Source organism: Vicugna pacos, chromosome 31 (assembly GCF_048564905.1).
Source record: "Vicugna pacos chromosome 31, VicPac4, whole genome shotgun sequence".
In the NCBI taxonomy this organism is placed as follows: domain Eukaryota; kingdom Metazoa; phylum Chordata; class Mammalia; order Artiodactyla; family Camelidae; genus Vicugna; species Vicugna pacos.
This window is the reverse complement of record NC_133017.1, coordinates 4,667,482-4,681,830: the sequence shown is the minus strand read 5'-3', so window position 1 is coordinate 4,681,830 and position 14,349 is coordinate 4,667,482. Positions and strand designations below refer to the sequence as shown.

At 42.3% G+C, this 14,349-nt stretch overlaps 1 long non-coding RNA gene across 1 annotated transcript; it reads left to right on the top strand.

Moving 5' to 3' along the window:
* The first annotated feature begins 2,348 nt into the window (after window positions 1-2,348).
* LOC140690740 (uncharacterized) lies at window positions 2,349-10,393 on the top strand. Its single transcript, XR_012066018.1, has 3 exons — window positions 2,349-2,524; window positions 2,701-2,798; window positions 10,328-10,393. It is a non-coding gene; the product is annotated as an uncharacterized lncRNA (long non-coding RNA).
* The last annotated feature ends 3,956 nt before the right edge of the window (window positions 10,394-14,349 follow it).

Below are 14,349 nucleotides of genomic sequence, written 5' to 3'. Positions count from 1 at the left end.
GTAAACACTCCCTCTGCTCTCCCCTGCAGGTGCAAGCCAGCCGCCTGCTATTACTGTAAATAACATGATGTGGTTCACTTAGTCCTGAAATTCACATTCTTTGTAGCTTTCTCTCTGGGGCTGCCATCAGGAGCAGCCAGGGACACTGAGTACATGCTTCTGGACTATGACCAAGTAGGTAGATGGAAGGAAAACAGTTTAAAAATGGGATCTTTAATGCGCATTCTTCAGCGGCCAGAAAAAACCTGCCTAGTGAGGAACTGAAACCCTATTAGCCACGTGCAAATTATGCTTCAGACACCCCCGCTGCCCTTGGGTCCACACAGTCAGAACTACAGTGGATCAGGGACATGAATCTTGTGCAAATGCAGGGAGTAGGAATACCTGACATTTTAAGATCTCAAGGAGTATGAAAAGCATGTGAAGCTTTCATCAGCAGAGACCTGCTGTCACTTCTACTGTTTCCCTCAGGGCATGTCCACAGCTTCACTGGTTCTATTCAGAATGAAGACAACAGCTAGCACCTGCTGAACCCTGAATCAGTGATAGGTTCCCCCTTGAAAGGAAGAATATCCCCTTCATGGGTTACAACTAGTTCATAACCTAAGTAATTCTACAGATGTAGAAGGGATACTTTCATTTGTTCTGCTATCACAGACTTCCCTCCAAAAGAACATGCCACCAGTTGCCCCATTTTGACCCATTAAAATATACTTAATAGGCTTTCTTCTTTAGTGCAGTTTTAGGTTTACAGAAAAATTCACAGAAAGTGGAGTTCCCATATATTCCCTATGCCCTGCACACAGCTGCTCCTGCTGCCAGCGTGTTACATTAGTGGATGCACGCATTCTTTTTGACATCTTTCATTCCTCCTCCACTAAAATTTAACATGCCTGATATTCACGTCTCTTATGGCATTTACGTGCTATTTATATCATTTCTCACGTTTATGTGAAGTTTACAACACATGGATGTTTTCTGTTTAAGCTGGGTTGGGGGCAAGTTTTCTGTGTAAAAATACGATCATTAGTGAGTCTCATGCTGCTGGGTTTTTGGGTTGTCAGGTCCTGTTGACCATTGCTTCAGTTATTGGGATCATTGTCTACGGACTTTCAGTATTCATTGTATTTTCTGCAAAACTTCCCAAGAACCTGAGTGGAACAGACCCAATCCAAAAGTACCTGACTGTGCAGGTGGGCCACGCCCATCACTGCTTCCCTCATCAGTTTTATCATCTTCATGACCCTGAACGCCATATATGAGAAAGTGGCAGTCATGATGACTGACTCTGGTAAGCTCCTCCTGCAGCTGAGATAATTTCTACACACGTTTTAGAACCAGGTCAAAACAGAGACTATCTTTTAGGCACTTGAATTGCAGTACATTACAGTCTTTAGTTAACTTCAAGTGTAAACGTATTTTCTCTAGCCTATATGAGAAGTGAATTAGCTCCATTTTTGCATTAGTAAAAGGGACAAAGGACGCTTTAGAATGTCCAAGCTCTGTGTAAATATGTCAGTGTTTAATAATAATTTCAATTACATTAGATAATTTACCCTATTGTTGAAAGTAAATAGTCTCTGTATTGCAAATAAGTGGAAGAGGGTTGTGGTTCCAGAGGCAGATTTGCTTGCGCGTTACGGAGAGGACAATTAATCACACTGTTATGTGTCTTCCCCCCATGCTCTTCCTGTTAGTGTAGCTCCATTCTCATCAGCTGCGGCTTCTATAATAAATGTTTCTTCTCTCTGGCTTGTATCCCACCCAGCGGCTTAGCGGCCTTAGTTAAGTTCTTCCCACACGTTGCATGTGGCTGGGTGGTTCTCCCAGTGGTCTGCTCAGTGGTCATCTTCTGAAAATACTAAGACCAATTCAAATTCTGAACTAGGAGGATGACCGTTTTATGTTCCCCAAATGTTTCTAGCAAGTTGCCCCGTGTTTTGTTTGTCTTCTTCAATAGTCCTACCTTACTGCCGTTCAGGGAGACAAGAGAATTTTATTTAGCAGGATGTTGAGAAGTAGCTTTCTTTCAAATTACACCTGACAGAGGACAGTTCTTGCCCATTGGATACTGTTGTGCTTATAAATTTTAAGGAACGGGTGACTTTTTTTTTTTTTTGCCTTGTGGGATATTGCGTTCTTAGTGGGAGAAACTCTTACAACAGTGTGTACAGTTGGAATTAACATAGTGGATATGTTAAGAAATTCAAAACAGCTGATATGAAAACAGTGTGAATTGTGTATATATATATGTATACATATTTATTGTGTTAACTCATGTGTCCGTGGCTTTGATTAGGGTCTCAAAGCCGTTCACAGTTTTACAGACTTAACTTTTCTTTATTCTAGCTGCAGAGCTCCCAAGGACCAGACTGACTATGAGAACAACCTAGCCATGGAGGTGTTCTTGTTCCAGTTTGTCAACTACTACTCCTCGTGTTTCTACATCACATTCTTTAAGGGCAGATTTGTGACTTATCCATGAGATCTGATGTATTCCCTGTAAAAATACAGAAATGAAGAGGTGTGAATACAGCTTTGTGTTCTGACAGTCTAACCTGTTTCAGGTTTTCTCTTAGTTTCCCAATGAAGAGTGTCTTTACTCTCTGTTCCTTAGATTCTTTTAGGCATAAAATAATGACTTTATTTCATGTTAGAGCTATCTAAAATTTAAATGAGATTTTCTTTCTAATATTCCAGTGTGACCCAAGTGGCTGTCTCCTTGAACTGATGACACAGCTGACAATAATCATGGGAGGACAGTCCATCTGGAATAACATACAAGAGGTGTTACTTCCGTGAGTACTCAGTCATGTGATCTTGGGGTGAGAACGGCCCACCGACCCACATCATTTTCCTGCGTGGTCATCTCTAGAACAGGGGAGACTCTCTGCTTAGTAATGTTCTCCAGATAAGATGATCCAGCCAACAGTATAAACGTACCTGCTGTTTAATAATTATGTTTAAATACCTTCCTTTTTATGTTTAACATAAATCCTCAAGTGCTATAGTCTCTGCTTATTAGCCCACCACTGGGGACTGACTGATCAGAGCCCATTGAGAGATGGCCCTTTTTGGGGCCATGAACTAAGTTTTCCCACAACTTCCTGCAAATTTCTCCTCCTTTTATATATGCATTTAAAAATCCATAACAGGAAATTGTTGAGTGCCTAGTACGTGCTAGTCACTGTATTAAATGTTGTACATATATGTATGTGTGCGTGTGTGTGTGTGTACAATTTAATCACCCAAACAATCCTTATTCTTATCTTCCTTTTGCAAATGAAGATCCTGTGGCTTAAAGAGGGTAACTGATTTGCCCAAGCTCTCATTGCCAATAAGAGACCACTGTGGGAATCAGATGTAAGACCCTATCTCTCTGAATCCATGTTCTTCTAAGAACAGAGACTCCCTTGGGGTCCTAAGTCACAGGGTTACATAATGTTTTAAGAGACACTTGTCTAAAATAATAACAACAGAAGTTTTGACTTACTGTTCTCTTCCTAAAAATGAGAAAAGCAGATGTTAGCAAAGGTCACACTGTCTTTTTGATTTTCACATAAGCCCAATCCCACATCAAAGTGGACAGTCCAGTGTTATCTGCAATTTCTGAACATTTCAAGGAGCTTACTGTATTCGCTTTCTGTTGCTGTTTTAACTAGTATCCCCAAACGTCATGGTAGTAGGAAGAAAAAAGAAAAAGTCTCCTCTAAACAACACAAATATAACCTTGTATTTTTCTTGAACGCAGAAGCCTGCTGAAGTCAAAGTGTTGGCACGGCTGTTTCTGAAGGCCTCAGGGGAACCTGTATCTTTGACTTTTGTGGCTTCCAGAGGCCACCTGCGTCTCTTGGCCTGTGACCACTTTTCTCTATCTCAAGGTCAGCATGGTTGTGTGCCTCTGACCCTGATCCTGTGGTCACATCTCCTCTCCTCTCTCCCCTCTTCTGCCTCCTTCTTCCTCCTTTAACGACCCTGGTGATTACACTGGGCCCACATCTATAATCCAGGTGGTCTCTCTTAGAGTCGACTGGTTAGCAACCTTAACCACATCTGCAACCATAGGCCCCCTTTCCCAGGGAATCTGACCTCTTCCAATGTTCTGGGGATAAGGACATAGACATATTGTGGCGGAACATTTTTCTGCCTACCACACTAAACTTTTTAAGATAATTTCTGGCTTTGAGTTTCTGTTCTCATGAAACTGTTGATCTCTCTTCTGTCTTGCCTTCCACACCAGCATTCTGTTCCTGGCCAACGTAACTGCAGAGCTCGCCCCTCTCTGTGGTGTCCCCCAAAACCACTTACACAAGCAGATCTTACTGTTGTTTGGAGCATGGGGGAGAAACTCAAACAACTTGAATTTTGAAATAAAAAACCTCCATCATTTTAAAATCTTCCATGCCACTATAAAAAATTTATTTTTTTACTTCATTTTTTAATTTTTAAACTATTTTAAACTTTGTAACTTTTTTAAACTTTACTTTTTTTCTTATCATCCTTCATTTTAGATTCTAGAAAACTGCTCTTCTGCCCACCGCATCCAAGTTCCCTTTCATTGTTTCTCCTCCCTTCCCTAACCTTCCTTCTCTCTCCCTTATTACCAAGTTTTCTGTCCATTCTGTCCAGTTAAATTAATTTTTCTTTCTTTCTTTCTTTCTTTCTTTCTTTCTTTCTTTCTTTCTTTCTTTCTTTCTTTCTTTCTTTCTTTCTTTCTTTCTTCCTTCCTTCCTTCCTTCCTTCCTTCCTTCCTTCCTTCCTTTCTTCCTTTCTTCCTTCCTTTCTTCCTTCCTTCCTTCCTTCCTTCCTTCCTTCCTTCCTTCCTTTCTTTCTTTCTTTCTTTCTTTCTTTCTTTCTTTCTTTCTTTCTTTCTTTCTTTCTTTCTTTCTTTCTTTCTTTCTTTCTTTCTTTCTTTCTTTCTTTCTTTCTTTCTGTTTATGCAGAGTGAACCCCTTTCCGTGTCAGTGTGTCCTTCCACATTTCTTCATAATGGCTTCAACTTTCAGCTTCAGTATGGATAACTGGGGTCTGTCTCGAAACAAAGGCATTTCCCTTGTCCCCCAGCTCACCACGCCCCTCAAAAAAAGATTCTGATCTTCGCTGTGAAATGAATCTTTTTTTCCCTACTGTGCAGTAGACAACCCTTGCCCTGAGCTCACAGTCAGATATTTCCAGAGAAGTAAAAGCAGGTCATGTGCAAATAATTGTCGGAGCCAGCCGACAATCGATCAGGTCCAGAAAACCTGTGCTGCAGGACTGAGAAAGACAGACAAGACTAAAAGGTGGGGTTGAGAGGGTCTCACTCTAGCCCGCAAGACGCTAGGTCAAGAGTGGACGCCGAGTTTATTTCCAGCAGTTAATTTATATGATTTTAACCCATTAGCTCATACATTCCTGCATGTAGGCAAAGGTATTGTTTTAAGGCGCATTAACAACGTGTACTAAAATCATTAACTTGTATATTGTTACAGACATCATTATTGTTTACAGTTCTCGTAAAACTAAGATTAAGAGTTCCTGGAACCAAGATGATAAACTAAGGCATTTTTCCTCTAAGCTAACATCGTGACTCCTGTGCTATTATCTCAGGTGATTGTTCTTCAGGCTAAGATTACTAACTTGCATGCCGATTGCATCTCTCCTTCCAAAGGTCCTTAGTGACTTGATAGCTCAGGATGTTCCTTCAGGCCTTAATGCATCTGGCACATTCCTCAAAGGGGTGGCGGGACAGAGATTGTCCATGAGAGATCAACCTCAGAGCCTGACGCCCTGCACTGTGGAAGTTTAGGCCCAACCTCTGTGCTCGGCAGTCCTCAGGTCATGAGTGGCCCCCCACAAATAATACTACTTTTCTCTGTGAAAAGAAATAGATCAGATAGAGGAAATACTTAACTCAGATTACTCAAAAGCATTTCCTGAAGGAAATAAGTAAATTATTTAACACTAAATTTTGTTGAATCTGGTTATCCGTGAGCTATTTTTACCAATCAAGAAGGATATATTTCCTAAACTGGTACTGAGCAATTCATGTGAAATGAAACTTGCTCACATGAACTAGTTTAAAGTAAAGGATGCATTATAGTATCTGTGGTCTGTTTATACCTTCGCTTAAGTAAGCACACTGTTCTAGGTTCCAGTGAGCTGAACTTTGCCTCCATGTATTTATACTATGGGTTAAAATATTTAGGGAATTTATTTTGAATTATGATTCCCTTTTTTGAAAACCAGGAATTCTGAATTGTAGCCAGGTTCTAGGGTGGCTAGTGTTTTCCTCACTGCCTCTTCTCTTTGTATAAGTGCAGTTTCCTTCTTAATTTTTCATATAAAATCCTAACATACCAAACATCTATCAATTACTCTTGCTGCACCAAAACTATACCCATTCTCAAAAATACATAGGAAGGGAAAAGAAAACTTATCAAAATTAGCGACTATTTTCATGCTATTTAAATATGTCTAAAGGAACATAATGAAATGAATTTCACCATATCTCACCTGCCTCCACCCCCTCAATCCCATGTGGGGTTCTTGAGTAGGATTCTGGGAGCAAATGAAGGAAAGTGACGCCGTGATCCAGGCTCCCTCTGGGGTCTCCCCAGCACTTGGATTGGCACTGGTATAAAGTAGGTCTCAGTCCGAGCCAGCTGAGTGAATGAGTGACTCACAGGCATCGAATGCGTAACATCAGTGAATTAACAGCATTCTTTGTAGGACTCAGAGAATAAGCTGAGTGCCCTGTGGCCTTCCCAGCCTCACATACTATTTTGATGTTGGGGTCATTTCTGGGAATGTTATTCTGTACTGGACAAAAGGCTAGTACAATTCCAGGGTTAAGCAACTTTCCTAGGGAAATTTTATGATAAAATATTAAGAAAAATAGTTAAATGCCCAAAATGACATAGCATTGTCCTTTGGTGTTTAGATAATGTATGGCTGTAATTTTCTTACTTTATATGTTTTCTACATTTTCCACTGTGTGTATGCACTACTCTATAATAAGAAAAAGCAAATGTTTAAAAGAGAACATCTCTCTTCTCCAGATATGATTTGGTTAGAGGATGAGTCAGAGAAATATAATAAGAGAATCTTAAATACATGCGTCCATAATTCACTCTTTAAATTCAGGAACAGGAAACTCAGGAATGAAATAGATTAAGAGAATCAAAGATACTTGTATTCAAGATTAGCAAGTAGGAGTGTCCTCAACAGAAATGGTGATAATCTGTAATTCAGGGATTAAATGTGATAATGAAAGTACAAAGACAACATGAAGTAGAAAATGCCACGTGGCAAGCACAGAGTAAAGGGCAATTTACTATGATTATGCCAATATGTGTGATCAATTCCCAAGCAAATGATTATGTAACCCCTGCTAGAGGGAGAAAGCTTCCAGCCTTGGCTGGAGAGGGGGGAGGATCCAGTGTCTGTACTTTTTTAAATGTCTACAGGTGCTTCTCTTGTGCAAATTGATATCCCTGCACGAGAACCTTAAACCAACAGAAAACCCAAAAGACCGTTGACAATGATGGGTAGACGACAGCCCAAGCTTTTCTGCCACAGATGAGTGGTTCCACTCAGGAAGACTGAGCAAGAGGCTCAGGGTCTTAGCTAAGGACAAGCAAGTCGGGACTTCTAATATTACCTAATGCCATCGACGGGGGAGGGCAGTTCAGCACAAGAAGGGAGCGCCAGGTGAGTTAACATGGAAGTTTCATTCTGGATCCAAACTGTGATGGATTTGGGTCCCGGAGGGTAAAAGCCCTTCTTCCCTGGGGCATGGACCGGATTCCACAAGAGGCTGAGACAGGAAGTATGAGGCAGAGAAAAATTCCCCCAGGAGAATCCCGAGTCTGGGTGCCAGGGAGGGTGATGGACGAGCGTTGTCCCAGCGCCACCCGCACCGCAGGGCTCCGAGTGGCTGTGGAGCTGCGCGCCCCCGGCCGGACCTCAGACCTGCCTGCAGTGCTCTGGGCTGCGGCCTGGGGAGCGGCTTCAGCAGCAGGCTGGCCCCATCATTCTCGTAGGTGCTGCAGTGACCCCCAACCCTGTGGCCACGGTGATCCCAAGCCAAGGGTCTAAGTGACTTCAACCCTATTTACAGGTGACCACAGCTGGTTAGCCAGTGCTGCTCAAAAGGAAGATCCCCCATGGGGTTTTGATGTGTCAGGGGGGTTGCTGATACCTGGCCTGCTTTGAATCATTTCATCCTGACAGCAGCCTGGGCAGTTGAAGTTTCATCTCTCAATTTTATTTCAACTTTTTTTTGTTGAAAGTATATTTGGTTTACAATATTGTGTTAATTCTTGGTGTACAGCATAGTGATATATATATATATATATATATATATATATATATATATATATATATATATATATATTCCTTGTCATATACTTTTCCACTATAGGCTATTAAAAGTTATTGAGTGTAGTCTTGTTGTTTCAAACAAAAATTACTAAACAAAGTAACAAAGTAAGCAGACTAAACCTAGCCATGTATATGACACAGCTGAGTATATCTCAGGATTTAAATGTGGTTTTGATCTCCAGGATCTCTTTATCAAATTATCATATGTAAAGTGCCTATGGAACACTTCTCAGAAAAATGTTTTAAAATCATAAGATTTAGAGAGTAATGAAGGAAGATAATTATACTGAAAAGCAGATATCAAAAATATAGAAATGGGCATTTGTGATACAGTAATATCTGAAATACTGTAAGAACGTGTTGAATAAGAGGATCCAGTGGTGGGTCTACTAACTGCAACATTCTGCCATAGCAGTGAGTGTAAATCATCTTCTGAGATCTGCAGCAATTGCATTTTGAATGTAAATAAAGTTAACTAACAAATAAGCCATGAACTGTGGAATCAGATTCAGAGTTATCTCGAGTCCCTATCCCCAGCACTTCCCAGAGCTCCCTGCTGTTCCCCTAATGTCATTGAAAGAAGTGGGGAAAGTTTGTGAAGCGAAGGGCATGTTCCATTGCAAAGAAATCTCAAAGCAAACCTGGGAGCATGGCCAGTGAAAGGTTAATGCTGAGATTAGAGGCAGTGGGAAACCAAGCAGAGGCAGCTCTTTACAAGTCACATCATATGCTCTGTGTGTGTCTACGTGTGTATGCATACAGACGTGTGGGCATGTATGATGTATACACCTGCCTTTCGTGAGAAGCCGCCTCACTGTCCAAATTTGAAATCCATCCAAACGTGCAGTGCAGTCAGCTGAAGCTCAGCCAGACGTTATGTTGTCTGTTGTTGCTTTGTCTCTTCTGCTGAACTCCACGAGTAAACCACGCGCCAGCTGTTGCTTTCAGGGACAACAGCTCTGTAGGCTACAGGTCCATACCTTGTTTCACTGCCAACTCTGATTTCCTTTCAGGACAAATTGCCACTTGAAAAAGGGGGAAGCATTCCTTTGTCCCACAAGCCTCTGAGTGAGGAAAAAACATAACCTTAGAGACAGCTCTGTGGGACAGCATTCAGAAGGGGGCAGAGCACTGGCCTGCGAGTCAAGGCTGTGTTTTTTTCAAGCTCTGCACTGAATTTGAGGTGACATATCACTTCTTTGCCCCTTGATTTGTTCAGCTTATATTAGGGTTTTGGACCTGTTCTATCCAACGTTAGAGTATCACTTTTTTGCTCGGTGACCCTCCAGGGCTCCACAATTCCTTCAAAGGGAAAAATGCCCACATCCTCATGGCAGCCTCTAAGGCTCCACCCACAAAACCACCACTTATTTCCTATTCACTGTGGCCCACACCAGTCTCCATGCTGTCTGTCCAGCGTGAGGGACCTCCAGGCCTATGATCACTGTTCCCTCTGCCCCTCCTCTGCCCACCCCTTTGCTTCCATCTTTGCCTTATTCAAAGGTCACTGCCCCATCCCCACTCCTCCCTAGCACACATTCCTCGCCCTCCTTTATTTTCCTCCACAGCACTTATCACCAGCTCACAGACCCTGTATTTCTTTCTTTTAATTATTTTCTCTGACGATTTTCAGACTGGAAAGGCCATGGTGGATAATAACAGAGAAATGGGGGTAAAAAAGACAAATGAGGGAAGGCATCTTCTAAAAGCTAAAATGCCCACCTGAAAAGGAGGTAGGAGATAAAGTAGTAATAGTCGTTACAATTTTGGTAAAACCAAGGCACGTAGTCAGGACTAGTTTTCACAATATTTGAGGGTAGGGAGGCAGCAATAAAAAGAAATTTATCCTGAAAACAAGAAATTAAATCCTTGGGACGATGATGTGTTCAGCTTGAGATGTCAGGAATACTTTTATGACCTTGGTCTGATAATATCCTGCCTTATTATTTGATCTGTTTGACAGCTGGGTCATGAATCTAATGGTGCCACAGTTTCGGGGGCAGAACAGACCACCCCATGATGGGAACGGGACAACCATCTGTATCCCATGGGCAAACTGGCGTTACTTTATGAATACCCTGAAATGAGTAAGTCATCAGTGGAGATTTCTGTGCTGTCGGTTATACTAGAATATGCTTTGGGTCTCAGAAGCATCGGTTACCGAGCCAAACAATGACCTAGCATACCGACACGGAGCCCGCTTTTCTCCATTAGATGCAATTATGCTGTCAGGCTTTCAAATAGGGTGCCTGTGTGTATCTTTGTCAATATTTATGTTGTACAAAGCTGAAGATTTACTGCCAAGGAATGAAATGGAATACTCATTCAGATACGTCTCCAACATTGATTCTCAAATCCTTCTGGTCATGTCGTCTAAGGATGAACTCAGAACCGTTACTAGATATGACTCAGCTCGGGCTGTAGCCCTTGTGGCACAGCTGTTGGCTGATATCCTTCTAAACAGAGTCATGTGAGCCAGCCAGCCGGTGCAGAAAGCCCGCAAGAGCATCCTGCCTCATGGCAGCAAGGTTCACAGGGTCACCCCTTCCACATCTCACACCTACCTTTGATATTGTTCCTATTTCTTCTGGCCGATGGTTTCTGCCTGATTCCTTGAGTGACCTCATGGCACATCACTGGCTTGAATTCAGAATGAATTTGCTGATCTGGAGTATCGGTAGAACACAGATCTCCTCCTTCTCCGATGTCTTTGTCCATTTCTGTACATTTGCTTGGGCTCTGTTTCTCTTTGGTTGAACTTGGTTTTGAGCTCTCAGTTGCCTTTTAATTGTTGCATCTCAAAATAGATTTCCATAGGAAACGTTATCTTTTCTATTATGCATGGCGCACTTTTATCTGTTAGAAGGCTGATGATGTGCACGTTTTGTATCTGAGCCCTTTCAGCTCACCACTGCCTTGAAGTAGTTTTTTTTTTTTTTAAGCTTAGGAGACAGGAAAAGATTTTTGTTAATAGGCTTCGCATTTATGCTTGCAGATTCATGTCTGCAAAGGCACCCTTTTGTGCTTCCTGTTTATAAGTCTACAGATAGAGGGAGTTTTCTTTTTCCTAAATTACATTCTATATATAAAATAATTGCTATTAAAAATATACATTATACATAGAAACACATCTGGTTCCCTCGGTGAATGAAAGGTCACCTTGTGGCAACTTCAGTCAGCTATGCTTTGTGATCTGGTGTATGATTTGAGTTTCATCTTTGCTTTTGTTGTGTTTAGTGACCAGGTGCCATTAAGGGTGCAGCTTCTGTCCCTGGTGTAGAAATTATGTTCGTTTATTCTTCTTATTTTCAAAAGGACTTTAAGCCAATGACCTGTTAATCCAAAATGAGTCATAATGGTAAATATGTCTTATTGGGGCTATTATCAGCATTAATAATAACAACAACATTCTGGGGGCAGCATATCATTTGGTATTTTAACACACACAAAAAAAGCCTTGGAAAAAAGTTATTGTTCTACTTAAGTCAAATAAAGGTCATGAAAGGAAAAGTTGTACGCTTTTGGGAAAAATTGATAGGGCTTTTAGAACTTTATAGTCTAATTAAAATACAAATTAAATAATTCAGCCTAACTCTACCCTACATAACAGGGTGGAGTAACAGCTATTCTAGAGAGATTGTTCAGATTTATTCGTTTTCGTATTATCTAAAAAATCCCTGACTAATTAGATAATTCAATCCATTTCTGAAAGTAGGCCGTCTGTTATTCTGTATTCAATGCTGGAGTGAAACTTATTTTGGGTTCTTTTCGTTCATGGGAGATAGAATTTCCTAGTGCTTTTGAAATATTTTTGTTCTTCTAAAATAAAGTGCCTTTGGTGGTGATCTCCTGACCTCAGTTTCCTCCTCCCAGTTTTCCTCGTGATCATTAATGACACCCCACCTGCCTTTTTAGTTACGCCTCTTAGCTGCTGAAGGGGAATAGCTTGTGACAGATGACCCTGGAGCCCTTTACCCGTGCTTCGTTAGGCCTCGCTCTCAGCCACCAACACTAGTCTCCTTCGCCTGAAGTACTTTTATCTGTTTTTCTGCCAGGAAGGACACTTGCCATGCCTTGGCAGGGACCCCTCCACTTTTTAGAGATTTTCTACTCTCCTTTCTAGGCATGAATTGCACTTGATTCTTGTCTTGATGGTGCGTGATCGTGTCCGTGTGCATTGTGCTCCCTGGCTGCACTGATCCTGTCAGAGGCAGTAGTCAGGCTTTTCATCTTCCTGTCCATGTCTGGAGCACCACAGCCTGGACCCTGGTTCTCATACGTGTTTAAGTGACTTGAGCTTGGATTTTCAGCACACTCACATAAAACTGTTAGATGAGGTGGCGGTAACATTGCCCCCAATGCCCCCACAAGGTTCTATATGACATATGGTTTTCTCTGAGTGAAATTTCTCTTTTATTTGTTTTATTGAATTCCCCACTGTCCTTTGAGATTATTAGAGTAACTCTGAGTTGTTTACCACAATAGCTCTCCCCCCACCAGCGAATGATCCTGCTGCCTGAGAACGCAGACATGGGACATAAGAGAAATAATCTATCAGTCTTAAAATCTGGAAGCCATAAGATACCGTTTTGTACTTAGAGCACCCACAGCACAAACACCAGTCTCTCAAGAATTTGACGCTGCCTTCACAGAGGGCGGGTGCCATAAGTGAAATGCTGTGAGGGATGAAGTGAGAGCTCTTCATCTCTGGTACTGCCTTTTCCACCCTTGCTGTGTTAACTTGATCTTCCCTTCATATATTATGTTCTCCATTTAATTTACTGCATTTAATATCAGTTGCTCTTCAACATCTCCTTTCACCCGCCCCCTCCATTCCCTCTCTCTCCAGTGCTATCCCACCCACGCCTTCCTGCACTCTCCAGGACCAGGCCTGTCTCCCCCACGCCCTCACCTCTGTTCCGTCTGCCCAACACCTGCACTGACATTTCCTTAACTCCGAAGAATGAACTTTCCAAAATGGCAGCTGAGTAACTGGGGGGAATTGTAGACCTCTCATCTCTTTACTGATTCATTTATTTACCCAACCAACAGACATTGAGCACTGCTATGCCAAACACTGTATCAACTGCTGGGGAGACCAAGACAGGTAAGACGTGGTGTCTGCACTCCCCAGGCCAGGCGAGGCATGGCGAGTAGTTGATGGATTGCTAAACAGGTGAACACAAATTGGACTTCCTAGAGCTAGAAATATTTGAACTGAATCTTGAAAGGTGAAAGGAATTTAGCTCTCTATTTTGTGGTAGAGGGAGTGGACACTTCATGCAGAGACGAAGAGACATATAAGAGTACATGGCATGAAGCGGCTTGGCCAGACTGAAGAACAACAAGTAGGGCTAGAACAAAGGATCCATAGGTGGGAATATCAGGTGCAGAAGGCCTCTGTCACGATGGGCCTTGTGTGCTTATACTTCAATGTATCCTTAAGGAAACAGGGATATATTGGAATATTTGTAAGTAAGAAAATTGCATAATGTTTATGTTGCAGAATATCTGGTTATTCTGGAAGCAGAATGGAAGATACTATTTTTTGGGGGAGGCCCATATTTTGGGGGGAAAGGATTTTTCGGGGACCACCCCAGGTAACCCAGACAACAAGTGGCACACGCCTGCAGAGAGGCCTTGGGCAGAAGGAGAGAGACATGGGCAGCAGAAGTGGTGACTGCTGCAGGGGGGACTGCAGGGCTGGGGTGGCAGGCCACAGAGATGCTAGGGTGACTTTCCAGTGACCCATCCGTGGAGCGGATCTGCAGGGGGAGTGTAAGGGGAGGAGCTGGTTTCGAGGAGATGGTTCTGTGTGTGGCATTTTCAGTGCGAATTGTCTACAGGACATCTGAGGGGTGATGTCCATTGTTAAGCTGGATTCACCAGTCAGGAACTCAGAGGAGCTGTGGGTGAGGCCATGGGGCGATTCAGTCCTACCAGGCAGAGGACTGAAGACGACGCCCTGGGGAAAGTGCCATGTAC